The sequence below is a fragment of the Bufo bufo genome, chromosome 6 (assembly GCF_905171765.1).
Source record: "Bufo bufo chromosome 6, aBufBuf1.1, whole genome shotgun sequence".
NCBI lineage: Eukaryota > Metazoa > Chordata > Amphibia > Anura > Bufonidae > Bufo > Bufo bufo.
Genome location: NC_053394.1, coordinates 96,302,690 through 96,317,594, shown reverse-complemented (window position 1 = coordinate 96,317,594; position 14,905 = coordinate 96,302,690). Strand labels below are relative to the sequence as shown.

The 14,905-nt window shown below is 43.0% G+C and overlaps 1 protein-coding gene across 7 annotated transcripts in view; it reads left to right on the top strand.

Annotated features, from left to right (window-relative positions):
- ANK3 (ankyrin 3) overlaps nucleotides 1–14,905 on the top strand; it is a 753,651-nt gene that overhangs the window by 27,287 nt on the left and 711,459 nt on the right. The window lies entirely within an intron of this gene.

The window sequence follows — 14,905 nt, the reverse complement described above, 5'->3', positions numbered from 1 at the left end:
ACGTCCTCTCCCTGCACCAGAGGCTCCACCAACACCAACACCATGACCGCGTCCCTTATTAGATGTTTGCCTCATAGTTAGCGTTCACAAAGCAAAGTAAAAAGTGGTTAAGTATGTTAAAAATAATTAACCGCAAATATAAACCCTGATATAGGGTATTGCACTCTATATTTTTTTTTTAACTCTATATGACAGCGGTATTGGTGGCCTAAATGTGAAACTCACTTATGCACGTCTTATCCCAGATGTGCAGTATATCAGAGGCTTTTTTCACCCCAGTATGCCAAAGCCGTATTTATGCCCTAAATGTGACAGTCACTTATGCACGTGTAATCCGAGATGTGCAGTATATGAGAGTGTCACGGCGGACAGGATCTCAGATACACAGACAACCAAATACACAAGTGTCTAGGCTAGATGCTGGGGAAAGGTCACCTCCTAGCACATCCCTGACTTCTCTCCCTATGCTGCTAAGCCCACATTCAGACCTTGATGGTAGGAATGATGTGTTCTCGTGCCTGGACTGCAAACACCCTAGAATCCCTGAGATGGTGAAAGGGGAGAAGGGGCAGAAGACACACAAATAGCCTAGACCGCAAACAACACAAACAAAAACCAAACTTATCTGAGCTGGAACAGACAAGTGAAGTGCGTAGGTAAGATATTATAACAATTCTGTACATCATAGAGAAGACAACATGGAGTCACATTTGCCTTGACTCACCATAGACATAGCTGCAGCAGCAGAAGGAGAGAAGGGAGATGGCACGTGCGTGCTTTCCCTTCATACAGCTTATCGGCAGTGGTGCCGGGTGTCGGACGATATGATATTGATGATCTATCCTGAAAGTAGGTCATCAATATTAAAAGCCTCGAAAACCCCTTTAACTTGCAGATCCACAAGCAGACATGTCAAATAAATCCTCTCTCAGGAGCACTCTTGATTCTTTCGATCAATGCGAGACTTGGTCACATATTGATGGCCTTTCCTAAGGAAAGTATTATACAGTCTCTGTTTAAGTGCTGTAAAATGCATATACAACATATTCTGGTTAGATGATGTTATCCCTATTCACAGGATAGGAGATAACTATTAGATCGGTGGAAGTCTGATCTATGGGAACCCCACCGATCATGAAAACGAGGGTCCTGTACCCCCCATATGAATGAAGCAGCAGGTTGAGCATGTTCATGACTGCTCCATTTATCTCTATGGTGCTGCCTAAAATAGGCAAGAGCTGTACTCTGCTTTCTATAGAAGTCCCATAGAGAATGAATGGAGTAGCACAACCATTGATCAAATGTACCCTGCAGCTCTGGAACTAGCAGTTTGAACAAAGCTGGAAACACAGTGTTATGGCTGTGCTAGGTTACTGCAGCTCAGCTCCCATTTACATTCAATTCCCATTGACCAGTGCTTTACTCCCACTAATTTGGCGAATTGGGAATCAAGTAGCGGGGTTCAGGTGAATAAGGATTTCTCCACAGGTCCCGACGATGTATGGGGTTAAATTATAAAAAAAAAGGTTCCCACCCCTTTAAAGATGACCTGTAACCTCTCCTGACATGTCTGTTTTAGCATCTACTTGCATTCCCCATGTGATAATTCTGGGGCATCCATTCTTATGACTCTATGATGTGCCTTTCCTTTAGTTTTCCTGATAGAAGTTATGAATGAATTGCTAGCAGTTTGCAATAAAAGTCCACATTGGTGTTATACCAGTTGAGGGGGTGTCCCTGCACAGTCCGACACTGGCTGCACTGATTGAATGGTATCAGACTTTACAGGAACACCCCCCAACTGGTAACACCCATCTGGGCCTTCACTGCAAACTTCTATAAATTCATTCATAACTTCTAGCATGAATAATAGAAGAATAACAACATAGATTCATAAGAGTTGAAGCTCCACAATTATTACATGGGGAATTCAAGTAATTTCTAAGACAGGCATGTCAGGAGAGGTTTCAGGTAATCTTTAAAGGGTTGTCTATGTTATTTTTTACTCTAATCCCCATACACCAGGACCTGTGGAGAAGTCCTTATCCACCTGGTCTCCGCTGCTTGATTCCTGCTCCTGGTCTGTCTTCACAAAAACAACAATCCTGGACAACCCATTTAATTAAATGGGTATATGTTAGTGACAGGTTCTCTTTAAAACAGATTTTTGAGATTGTTTGCCTATTTTATTAAGGTAACCTGAGACCGACTCAGGCGTCAATTCTTGGTAAGCGTTATAGAATAAGATGGTAATGCATGCAGTGTCCGTTAATATGCGTCTTTCTGGAATGTTGTGTTAGGGAAATATCATATTACAACATTAAGTGAATTGCATCAAAACAGGTTTATAAAATGTTTGGCAGTGCTTTCAAGCATATATGAGTTTTCAAAAAAAGTTTGCATAATGGCTATGCTTCTTTGTACAATCATAACTGTGCAAGAACATGTGTTCTTTGGGCTTCCCCAATGTCTTCCTCAGCCATATTATTCCCTGTTTCAGCTGCACAGCTAGATGCATTTCACTCAGAAGCAGGGGGTGTATCCCTTCTGTGACAATCTGCCAGCACTGTACTGCTGTGACATCCTTTCCCTTAGGGCTGTATTACACAGTTCGATTCTGCCAGCAATTCTTCCCAGTAATCGCCTGCTTGCTAGCGGAGGAGACCGCTGCTATTACATACAGCAATCTCCTCCTCAGTAAAGGGAGGAGCGATCGTTATGCCATCTCTCTTACCTATACTGAATCTTTGTTTGCCAGCAAACAAGAATTTTTAAACTTGTCAAAAGATTTGGATTGCCCAATGAACGAGCGTTTGCTCATTTATCGAGCAATCGGCGGTTGTATTAAAACTGCCAGATGATCGCTAATGAGCATTACTACGATGTATTGAGCCATTGTATTGCTCTGGAGGCTTTGCAGGTCCCTTTGAATGCCTGTAGGGCCCACTGGTAACCCTACCATATAGAGGAGCCATAGCGTTATCAGTAAGTGGTTTACGTATAGCCGTCAGTTGTTGCTTGCAACCATGCGTCATGTGCCAGGTGGGTGGCTTGTGGATCGTCACAGAGCTCTGGAGTTGTTGAAGTAGTTACAAGGCTACAGATATTGATGACCTATCCTTTGAACATGCATTAAGCAGGGGTCCAACTTCCGGCACCCCCCATTTGAAGAGGTTGCATCATGCAAGTACTGCATCCTCTTCAGTATTTACTTGGCCATATACTTTGTAGTGGAATTATATCAGTCATCAGTATCTGTAACCTGGACAACGCCTTTAAGTTAAAGCCATGACTTTGTTACCCATTGTCCTGACTATGCCTCAGCCAAGTGATTGCATTTATGGCATATAAAATCTTTAGCATTGCTTACTAGACCAAGGTTATCATTGTAATTAGAGATGTTAATCGCGAATCGCGTTAAAATACGGCTATTTCCTGGCTGCAGAGAGCCTTTATAGTGGTGTAGAACACTGTGCCTTTCAGTAACACGCACAGGGAGTCTGCTTTGGTAGTGAAATAATACTGCGAGTCCGTATGACATGCAGATGACAGGCGTTGCTCCTAGAATCACTGTACACTTCACTTATTTGTGCAGTTACGCGGCCAAAACGGACTAAATAACTCAAGAATGAACTCAGCCTTACAGGTCAATGTTAGCACCAAGAAGAAGTGCACTCCTTTTACACCGTCGTCAGCTGATTCCACATAGATGTCTACAGAACCTGTTCTATTAAACACTTATACACGTAGAGCCCCCCGACAGAGTGGAGAGGGTGTCAGCAGTAAGTTTGTGTTGACTTAGTAACATAGTACATAAGGCCGAAAAAAGACATTTGTCCATCCAGTTCGGCCTGTCATCCTGCAAGTTGATCCAGAGGAAGGCAAAAAAACCCTGTGAGGTAGAAGCCAATTTTCCTCACTTTAGGGGAATAAAAAATTCCTTCCCGACTCCAATCAGGCAATCAGAATAACTCCCTGGATCAACGACCCCTCTCTAGTAGCTATAGCCTGTAATATTATTACGCTCCAGAAATACATCCAGGCCCCTCTTGAATTCCTTTATTGTACTCACCATCGCCAAAACTGACTTAACTGATTATTTTGCCCTTCCTCTGATCCATCAGAACAATAACCCCAAAAAAACGGATGATGTCTATTGAGCAGCCGTCTTCACTCGGTCAGCATTTGGTCAGTAATCCATCAGTATTGCTAATGCCAAAAACACAGGAGTGGATGATCCAAAATAGAGATGACCGAGTCAACCATTCAAGAACTGCTGTGTTGCTGGTCAAGACACGACTGCTAGATGACACCGGGAGCTCAGGCCTGCGCCAGAAACATTTAGGCCTCTGCCACTCCCCTGTGCAGGGCCTAGCACTTCTGTGTCTGACATACTGTTAGATCAAATAAATAAATAAAAAGGAAATTTAAACACCTCAAAAAAGTCTGTAATTTTTTTTTACTTCACCACACAACGGCAAATAGTTTTTTTGTGCCACTAATACACGACAAAAATGGCTTTAGAACATATAACTGCACCGCTGAACAGCAAATAATATATACAGTTGCAAGAAAAAGTATGTGAACCCTTTGGAATGATATGGATTTCTGCACAAATTGGTCTTAAAATGTGATCTGATCTTCATCTAAGTCACAACAATAGACAATCACAGTCTGCTTAAACTAATAACACACAAAGAATTAAATGTTACCATGTTTTTATTGAACACACCATGTTAACATTCAAAGTGCAGGTGGAAAAAGTATGTGAACCCCTAGACTAATGTTATCTCCAAGAGCTAATTGGATTCAGGTGTCAGCCAACTGGAGTCCAATCAATGAGATGAGATTGGAGGTGTTGGTTACAGCTGCCCTGCCCTATAAAAAACACACACCAGTTCTGGGTTTGCTTTCACAAGAAGCATTGCCTGGTGTGAATGATGCCTCGCACAAAAGAGCTCTCAGAAGACCTACGATTAAGAATTGTTGACTTGCATAAAGCTGGAAAGGGTTATAAAAGTATCTCCAAAATCCTTGCTGTTCATCAGTCCACTGTAAGACAAAATGTCTATAAATGGAGAAAGTTCAGCACTGCTGCTACTCTCCCTAGGAGTGGCCATCCTGTAAAGATGACTGCAAGAGCACAGCGCAGACTGCTCAGTGAGGTGAAGAAGAATCCTAGAGTGTCAGCTAAAGACTTACAAAAGTCTTTGGCATATGCTAACATTCCTGTTAGCGAATCTACGATACGTAAAACACTAAACAAGAATGGATTTCATGGGAGGATACCACAGAGGAAGCCACTGCTGTCCAAAAAAAACATTGCTGCACGTTTACAGTTTGCACAAGAGCACCTGGATGTTCCACAGCAGTACTGGCAAAATATTCTGTAGACAGATGAAACCAAAGTTGAGTTGTTTGGAAGAAACACACAACACTATGTGTGGAGAAAAAGAGGCACAGCACACTGACATCAAAACCTCATCCCAACTGTGAAGTATGGTGGTAAGGGGCATCATGGTTTGGGGCTGCTTTGCTGTGTCAGGGCCCGGACGGATTGCTATCATCGAAGGAAAAATGAAGTTCCAAGTTTATCAAGACATTTTGCAGGAGAATTTAAGGCCATCTGTCCACCAGTTGAAGCTCAACAAAAGATGGGTGTTGCAACAGGACAACAACCCAAAGCATAGAAGTAAATCAACAAGAGAATGGCTTAAACAGAAGAAAATACGCCTTCTGGAGTGGCCCAGTCAGAGTCCTGACCTCAACCCGATTGAGATGCTGTGGCATGACCTCAAGAAAGCGTTTCACACCAGACATCCCAAGAATATTGCTGAACTGAAACAGTTCTGTAAAGAGGAATGGTCAAGAATTACTCCTGACCGTTGTGCACGTCTGATCTGCAACTACAGGAAACGTTTGGTTGAAGTTATTGCTGCCAAAGGAAGTTAAACCAGTTATTAAATCCAAGGGTTCACATACTTTTTCCACTGCACTGTGAATGTTTACATGGTGTGCTCAATAAAAACATGGTAACATTTAATTCTTTGTGTGTTATTAGTTTAAGCAGACTGTGATTGTCTATTGTTGTGACTTAGATGAAGATCAGATCACATTTTATGACCAATTTGTGCAGAAATCCATATAATTCCAAAGGGTTCACATACTTTTTCTTGCAACTGTATTTTTTTCCACGATTACATGCCACAGAAAGCTGTAGAACATATAACTGCACCGCTGAGCGGCAAATGATATTTTTTTCCCACTATTACACGCCTCAGAAGCCTGTAGAACATATAACTGCACCGCTGAACGGCAAATAATATATATTTTTGTGCCACTAATGCAGGCCAAAAAGGGCTTTAGAATATATAACTGCACCGCTGAACGGCAAATAATATATATTTTTTGCCACTAATACGCGCCAAAAAGGGCTATAATTTTCTCACTTCACCACACAACGGCTAATAAGCCCTTTTTTCCCACTAATACAAGCCAAAAAGAACATATAACTGCACCGCACAAGGGCAAATAAGATGTAGGAATATTTCCTTGCAATAAACCCTGTTAATGCCTGTATCAAACAGCACTTGCACCCCAATAACAAGAACAGTTTGCTGGAATTACAGAGCAGTATAATGGCAATTTGGATCCCCAGTCAGTGCAGCAAGGTGTAATAGGATTGTTCCTATTACCCAGGCTGTAACCTCCCCTACTGAACCCTGTTCTACATAAATGCTGTGGTATGATTCCTCCCTATCCTATCCATTCCCTACACCTTGAATAATCTTTCCCTGCACTTGTAAATATTTTTTTTAGCACAATTAAGTATTTTCTAGCACTGTCCCTAGCACCTGCTGACGTCTCTCCCTGCACTAAATACACTGGTAAATGGCAGAATCTAAGGTGGCTGACGCTATTTATAGTGCTGTGACATCACTGGGCTGGCTGGCTGCTGATTGGCCGCAAGCATAGCATTATGGGTGATTCCTCCTTCCCAGAGTTCCTTTTTCCATGTCCTCACACGTGCAGCAGCCATTTTAGGAAAAAATGTGATTCGTTACCACAAAGCGTGAGGACATTCGGATTCGGTGCGAATGGAATTTTTCCTGAAATTTAGATCAAATCCCACTTTGTCAACTTCGATTCGCACATCTCTAATTGTAACATATCTATCACATATAGGAAAGGTTCAGTGTCCAAGTCAATTGAACAGAGTGCCTTTATAGCTGCTCAGATCTGTTACAACAAGCCCTGTACCTTGCCCCGAATTCCTGGCTAATACCTAAGGAGCTGGTCTTGAATCCCTTCTAACATAAAGGTGTTGTGTGTTTTACAGCTTGTAAGTTCTTGACCCTCTGGATTCTCATTGCTCTCACAATGTGCTGCATTGTCACCATTACTGGCACTAAGCTGTGTCGGGAAGAATAAATGTTCTAATTGGCATTCAAGAAGAACGCAGCAGGGAAGACTGAGCAGAAGATATACCATAGTAATTACTCCTTCTTGCATGGGTGACAAGTGGCTCTCTGAGGGCAAACATGTTCAGAGAAGGTGCTAAGTAATGACTGCCTGTTGTCACATTCAGCAGGACACATATAAAGGGATGGAGAAAAGGTCCTATATAGAATATGAAGGATTTCATAGTAAGATGACCAGAGGAATTTGTTGATGCATATCCCACTGCTCCTCCTCAATCACACACATTGCGTGAAATAGTCTTAGCACTGTCTTTATGAAATAACCAGCTTATTAATAGCTCATACTCATTGTAAAAAATATTCTAAAAGTGAAAAACCTCAAAAATCATAGCAAAAGCAAGAAAATCCTCAATGTGTCAAGCAAATATACTTATGTCCAACAGAGATAGTGACTTGATGTTCAAAGGGCATCTGTCAGCAGTTTTGTACCTATGACCCTGGCTGACCTGTTACATGTGCACTTGGCAGCTGAAGGCATCTGTGTTGGTTCCATGTTCATATGTGTCCGCATTGCTGAGCAACGGGGGCGTTATCGTTACACCTAGAGGCTCTGCTGTCTCCGCAACTGCCGCACCCTCTGCACTTTGATTGACAGGGCCAGGAATGATGATGCTTACACTACCTGGCGCTGTCAAAGTCATTTTTAACATCCCTGTCCCTACATGATACTAAAACCAACCTGAATTGACAGTTACACGTTAATAAACACACTATGCTGCACTTTGGGCACAGATTTTTTTTGCTGTAGTGCTTCTTTAAAGAGGACCTGTCACCTCTCCCGACATGTCTGTTTTAGTAACTTCTTCATTTAATTATAATTCTGGAGCAGCTATGCTTATAACTCTATGCTGTGCCGTTCTTCTGCTATTCTTGCTTGAAGCTTATGGATAAGGATACAGATGGGCGTTATCACTTTGGGGTGTGTCCCTGCACAGTCTGGCACTGGCAGCACTGATTGGATAGTGTCAGACTGTGCAGGGACTCACCCCAAACTGGTAACACCCATCTGTATATTTAGCTATAAACTTCTAGCAAGAGTAGCAGAAGATTGGCACAACACAGAGTCATAAGAATAGATGCTCCAGCATTGTTATTACATAGCGAATGCGAGTAGCTACTAAATGTCAGGAGCTCATGTCAGGAGCGGTGACAGGTCCTCTTTAAAGAATTTTGCTGATTTTAAAGTAGGTACACTTTCACTGTAATCATCAGGCTTCAAAACAAATAGTACACTTAGGCCCCTTTCACACGGGCGAGCATTCCGCGCGGATGCGATGCGTGAAGTGAACGCATTGCACCCGCACTGAATACCGACCAATTCATTTCTATGGGGCTGTTCACATGAGCGGTGATTTTCACGCATCACTTGTGCGTTGCGTGAAAATCGCAGCATGCTCTATATTCTATGTTTTTCACGCAACGCAGGCCCCATAGACGTGAATGGGGCTGCGTGAAAATCGCAAGCATCCGCAAGCAAGTGCGGATGCGGTGCGATTTTCACACACGGTTGCTAGGAGACGATCGCGATGGAGACCCGATCATTATTATTTTCCCTTATAACATGGTTATAAGGGAAAATAATAGCATTCTGAATACAGAATGCATAGCAAAACAGCGCTGGAGGGGTTAAAATAATAATAATAATAATTTAACTCACCTTAGTCCACTTGATCGCGGCCCGGCATCTCCTTCTGTCTCCTTTGCTGAACAGGACCTGTGGTGAGCATTAATTACAGGTAAAGAACCTTTGGTGATGTCACTCCGGTCATCACATGATCCATCACATGATCTTTTACCATGGTGATGGATCATGTGATGACCGGAGTGACGTCACCAAAGGTCCTTTACCTGTAATTAATGCTCACCACAGGTCCTGTTCAGCAAAGGAGATAGAAGGAGATGCCGGGCTACGCGATCAAGTGGACTAAGGTGAGTTAAATTTTTTAGTTTTATTTTTTAACCCCTCCAGCGCTAGTTTACTATGCAGTCTGTATTCAGAATGCTATTATTTTCCCTTATAACTATGTTATAAGGGGAAATAATACAATCTACAGAACACCGATCCCAAGCCCGAACTTCTGTGAAGAAGTTCGGGTTTGGGTACCAAACATGCGCGATTTTTCTCACGCGAGTGCAAAACGCATTACAATGTTTTGCACTCGCGCAGAAAAATCGCGGGTGTTCCCGCAACGCACCCGCACATTTTCCCGCAATGTGAACCCAGCCTTAGAAGGCTATAAAATCCCTACACTTTGGTCCAGACATTATTTATTACTGTGCTAGTTTCATGCATTCATTGTTGTGTTGACTCTAAAATTGATTTATCAATTTATTTTATTTTCTAACCTTCCGATTGTGCAATATCATACCGTCCTTGCAGGTTCTTGGTTGCAGTACTTCATGTTTAACATTAAACTTCGAAGGAGGACATGTTGCGCACCACTGGCACTATGCCATACTTTCTGCATGAGTAACATAGTAACATAGTACATAACAAATCTCTAAGTTGTTGTGACCAGACTGCATACAGGTATTTTATTTTGGGCTCAGGCAGGCACCCGTTTTGTGGCTTTGTACTAGATCCTAATTCAATGGAGCCATAATATGGCACCTTAGGCATTTTATGGGGCCATACTGTGTCTCCATATACAGTTGCAAGAAAAAGTATGTGAACCCTTTGGAATGATATGGATTTCTGCACAAATTGGGCATAAAATGTGATCTGATCTTCACTTTCCTCAGAATTTCAGAGAAATGCACTGTAACCAGCATGTGCAACATTTGCTGCCTTCCTTCCCTAAATAAGGGCAATAATTGCCACCTATTTTTCAAAGAATGAATGACCTCACTAATTGAACTCCACGCTGCTATTATTTCAAACATGCCCCTTTCAATTAGTGATTCAATTGCACAGAATCAGCAGCATGCATGTCATGACTGTTGGGTCTGTTGGTTTTCTATTATTCTATACCTGCTAGTAAATTATTTGCCATTTAGAAATATAATTTCTACCAAAAACAGTGATTGATCAGGTTAGTGATGTCTGACTGCTATTATTTTGAACACAACTGTACATGGAAGCTGATACTGATAAATCATCTGAAACAATCATTACAAAGGAAACCACACGCACAATGGAACCTACAGTCTTTTTGCAGCATCTTTAGTCTCTGAAAACATTTTCACCCTTGCCAAAAGCATGTGGTTAGAATACAACATGTGTCATCTTCTGCCCTAGATCCAAAAACGAAAGTAGTTTTCCTGGAGTCTGTGTAACTATGCTGGCTTTTTAATAAGACTGCACTGGAGTTTACCTACAACAGTCTCCATTTCTGGGTGCTGTTGCGACGGGTGGGGGGTTGGTGTTCACTACTACTCGGGGTCCCTTAAAGTGAAAGTTTTTGGTTGTGATGCCAGTTGCATTGCAGCAACCAGGGCACAAAGCCCCCTTTTTGTAGATGGTAGTTGGTGAGGGGTATCCAGGATAGGAATGCAGAGTGGTGTGGGATGGCCTAATGTCCCTTAAAGGTGTTGCACTTGTCACGGTGCTCCTACCCGGATATTCTGTAGTCTGACTCTCTCTCTCTTTATCTTTATCCAGGGAACTTTTTCCTGGCTCCTGAGACTTGTCCCTTGGACCTCGAGGTCGAGCTTTAGCAGCACAACCTCCCTAGGCAGGGGGTAGACTAGACTGACCTTCACTAACTAAACTCCTCCCCAGAGGGAGAGAATGGAAAGAGGGTTCCATCCTCTGTCCCTGGAGCTCTGTCATTGTTGCCGCCATCTGCTGGTGAACCAGGCACATTGCACATAAACATAACAGTTGCATAGAAATGAATATAAACATTCTGCAGGATCAGGAAATAAATGCATAGATGACATTATATTAACCACAGAGGATAGTGGAGAGGTGTAAAAGGTGGTAATGCACCTCTTGGGCGTTACACTGTGTCTCCTGATACTTAGATATCCCCATCACATACAGCAGGAACGATAGACAGGAGGAACTGAATGATAACTATGGAGGAATGAGATGGTGATGGTATTAAGGCTGAGATCAGATGAATGACTGTGAACAGAAATAAAGGCACTAACAGAAAACTTGATAATTAATATTAACCCAGCAAGACAGACAAAGACAAATCTTAAGCCAACTTCAGCAAACAGACTATAATCAGAGTGCATAGGAAAGAAACAAAGAACAAACCTCAATACTGGCAGCAATGAAAGGCAGAAGGACTACAGATCCCAAGCTACATTGACCCAACACAAATTAGAATGCACAGATTTTATATACAAATGCATAGAATAGAACTCTATACCCAGCAAAAAGAAAATGTACATTTAAAGGAAGGTAAATCAATCAAAAAGTCCTCCCTGAATTAACTAGTATGAGCAAGGTGTTCATTTGACCAGAGATCTGGTGTAAGACAGTTGGCTACCAACCGCTTCAAACAATGTTAGTAAACAGGAGAACATAAGGCAACAGGGAAATCCCTACTGCTCATAACAGCCTGCCTTGTTTCCAGACACAGGGCCACTCTTCTCCTTGAGCAGTGTCTATTATCACACCTCAACCCATTACAGTGAAGTTATATTCACACTGACCTCATAGTCACTTGATTTTTTAAACAAACAGATCAATAATCTTTTCTACCTTAATATCAAGGCCCACTCTCCTTGGCTAAGCCTTACCCTTAAAGGGGTTGTCCGGGTTCAGAGCTGAACCCAGACATATCCCCATCTTCACCCCTCCGGCCCCCCTGGTATGAGCATCGGGGCAGATTGGGAACTTAAAGTGGAGCTGGAAATAATACTAAAAGTGGCCCTGTTTTGTAGTTGGGTCCAAATTGATGGAAGGCAGGGCCAGCAATACCATATTGTGGCACATTATACCACCCCAACAGAGCCAAATACCACAGCCCATCACAAAATACTGCCAGCAGCACAAAATACATCCCCAAAAACTTCCACTGGCCGGGCGTGAGGAGGGCTCAGGTGGCCCCGTGGGCAACGGTGCATCAGGAAATTTCCCTGTAAGGTTTATGGCCAATCTGCCCAGCCGGAGGGGTGAAGATGGGGATATGTCCGGGTTCAGCTCTGAACCCGGACAACCCCTGTAAGGGTAAGGCTTAGCCAAGGGGAGTGGGACTTAATATTCAGGCCACTGTAGTATGTTGTACACTGCTCAAAAAAATAAAGGAAACACAAAAATAACACATCCTAAATCTGAGTTAATTAAATATTCTTCTGAAATACTTTGTTCTTTACATAGTTGAATGTGCTGACAACAAAATCACACAAAAATAAAGAAATGGAAATCAAATTTTTCAACCCATGGAGGTCTGGATTTGAAGTCACACTCAAAATTAAAGTGGAAAAACACACTACAGGCTGATCCAACTTTGATGTAATGTCCTTAAAACAAGTCAAAATGAGGCTCAGTAGTGTGTGTGGCCTCCACGTGCCTGTATGACCTCCCTACAACGCCTGTGCATGCTCCTGATGAGGTGGCGGACGGTCTCCTGAGGGATCTCCTCCCAGACCTGGACTAAAGCATCTGCCAACTCCTGGACAGTCTGTGGTGCAACTTGACGTTGGTGGATAGAGCGAGACATGATGTCCCAGATGTGCTCAATTGGATTCAGGTCTGGGGAACGGGCGGGCCAGTCCATAGCATCAATGCCTTCGTCTTGCAGGAACTGCTGACACACTCCAGCCACATGAGGTCTAGCATTGTCTTGCATTAGGAGGAACCCAGGGTCAACCGCACCAGCATATGGTCTCACAAGTGGTCTGAGGATCTCATCTCGGTACCTAATGGCAGTCAGGCTACCTCTGGTGAGCACATGGAGGGCTGTGCGGCCCTCCAAAGAAATGCCACCCCACACCATTACTGACCCAATGCCAAACCGGTCATGCTGGAGGATGTTGCAGGCAGCAGAACCTTCTCGACGGCGTCTCCAGACTCTGTCACGTCTGTCACATGTGCTCAGTGTGAACCTGCTTTCATCTGTGAAGAGCACAAGGCGCCAGTGGCGAATTTGCCAATCTTGGTGTTCTCTGGCAAATGCCAAACGTCCTGCATGGTGTTGGGCTGTAAGGACAACCCCCACCTGTGGACGTCGGGCCCTCATGGAGTCTGTTTCTGACCGTTTGAGCAGACACATGCACATTTGTGGCCTGCTGGAGGTCATTTTGCAGGGCTCTGGCAGTGCTCCTCCTGTTCCTCCTTGCACAAAGGCGGAGATAGCGGTCCTGCTGCTGGGTTGTTGCCCTCCTACGGCCTCCTCCACGTCTCCTGATGTACTGGCCTGTCTCCTGGTAGCGCCTCCATGCTCTGGACACTACGCTGACAGACACAGCAAACCTTCTTGCCACAGCTCGCATTGATGTGCCATCCTGGATAAGCTGCACTACCTGAGCCACTTGTGTGGGTTGTAGACTCCGTCTCATGCTACCACTAGAGTGAAAGCACCGCCAGCATTCAAAAGTGACCAAAACATCAGCCAGGAAGCATAGGAACTGAGAAGTGGTCTGTGGTCACCACCTGCAGAACCACTCCTTTATTGGGGGTGTCTTGCTAATTGCCTATAATTTCCACCTGTTGTCTATCCCATTTGTACAACAGCATGTGAAATTGATTGTCACTCAGTGTTGCTTCCTAAGTGGACAGTTTGATTTCACAGAAGTGTGATTGACTTGGAGTTACATTGTGTTGTTTAAGTGTTCCCTTTATTTTTTTGAGCAGTGTATTTACCCCTGCAGTATGTTGTACCTGTTGAAAAACTCATACTCATCTGCTTGTCACTACTCTTTTCCAGCTCCCCTGCCTCCTTCAGTGTTTTTTTTGTCCCCGTCCTGTCACATATCAAAAGTTTTGTTAAAGTTTCTTCTCATACTCCAGGTATTTCTGCTTCAATTAGTCTATAAGCTCAGTAGACTTTATCAATGACTTATTACAATTTGAGGTGGGGACACAGTTAAACCAAGAATAGACATTTGGAAATGGGATTATAATTTAGCTGCACAAAAGTATTACTGTATATATGTTGGGAGTAGTTGCTTTTTAAAGCTTAATCTCACTAATACTGTACTTGAAGATGCAAAATCTCCTAGATCTGTAGAGCATCTTCCTCTGGTGATACAATAGTTTTAGCTGGCACTATTTTTCACTATTTTTCACTATTTAAAATACACTGCCATTATAGACGGACACAAAATTGGAAGGTTTCATCAATTGGCTGAGTTGTTTTCCGATATAACATAGTCCACCCTTCTAGTAGCCAAGACAGTATAAAAAAATGCAACATGTACATTAACCAACCACATTGATAACATAATTTCTTTGATATGGAGACATGATAGATATGATTACACTCTGTACTGTTAAGCGCATGCACTTTGTTGTATAATTGTGTTAT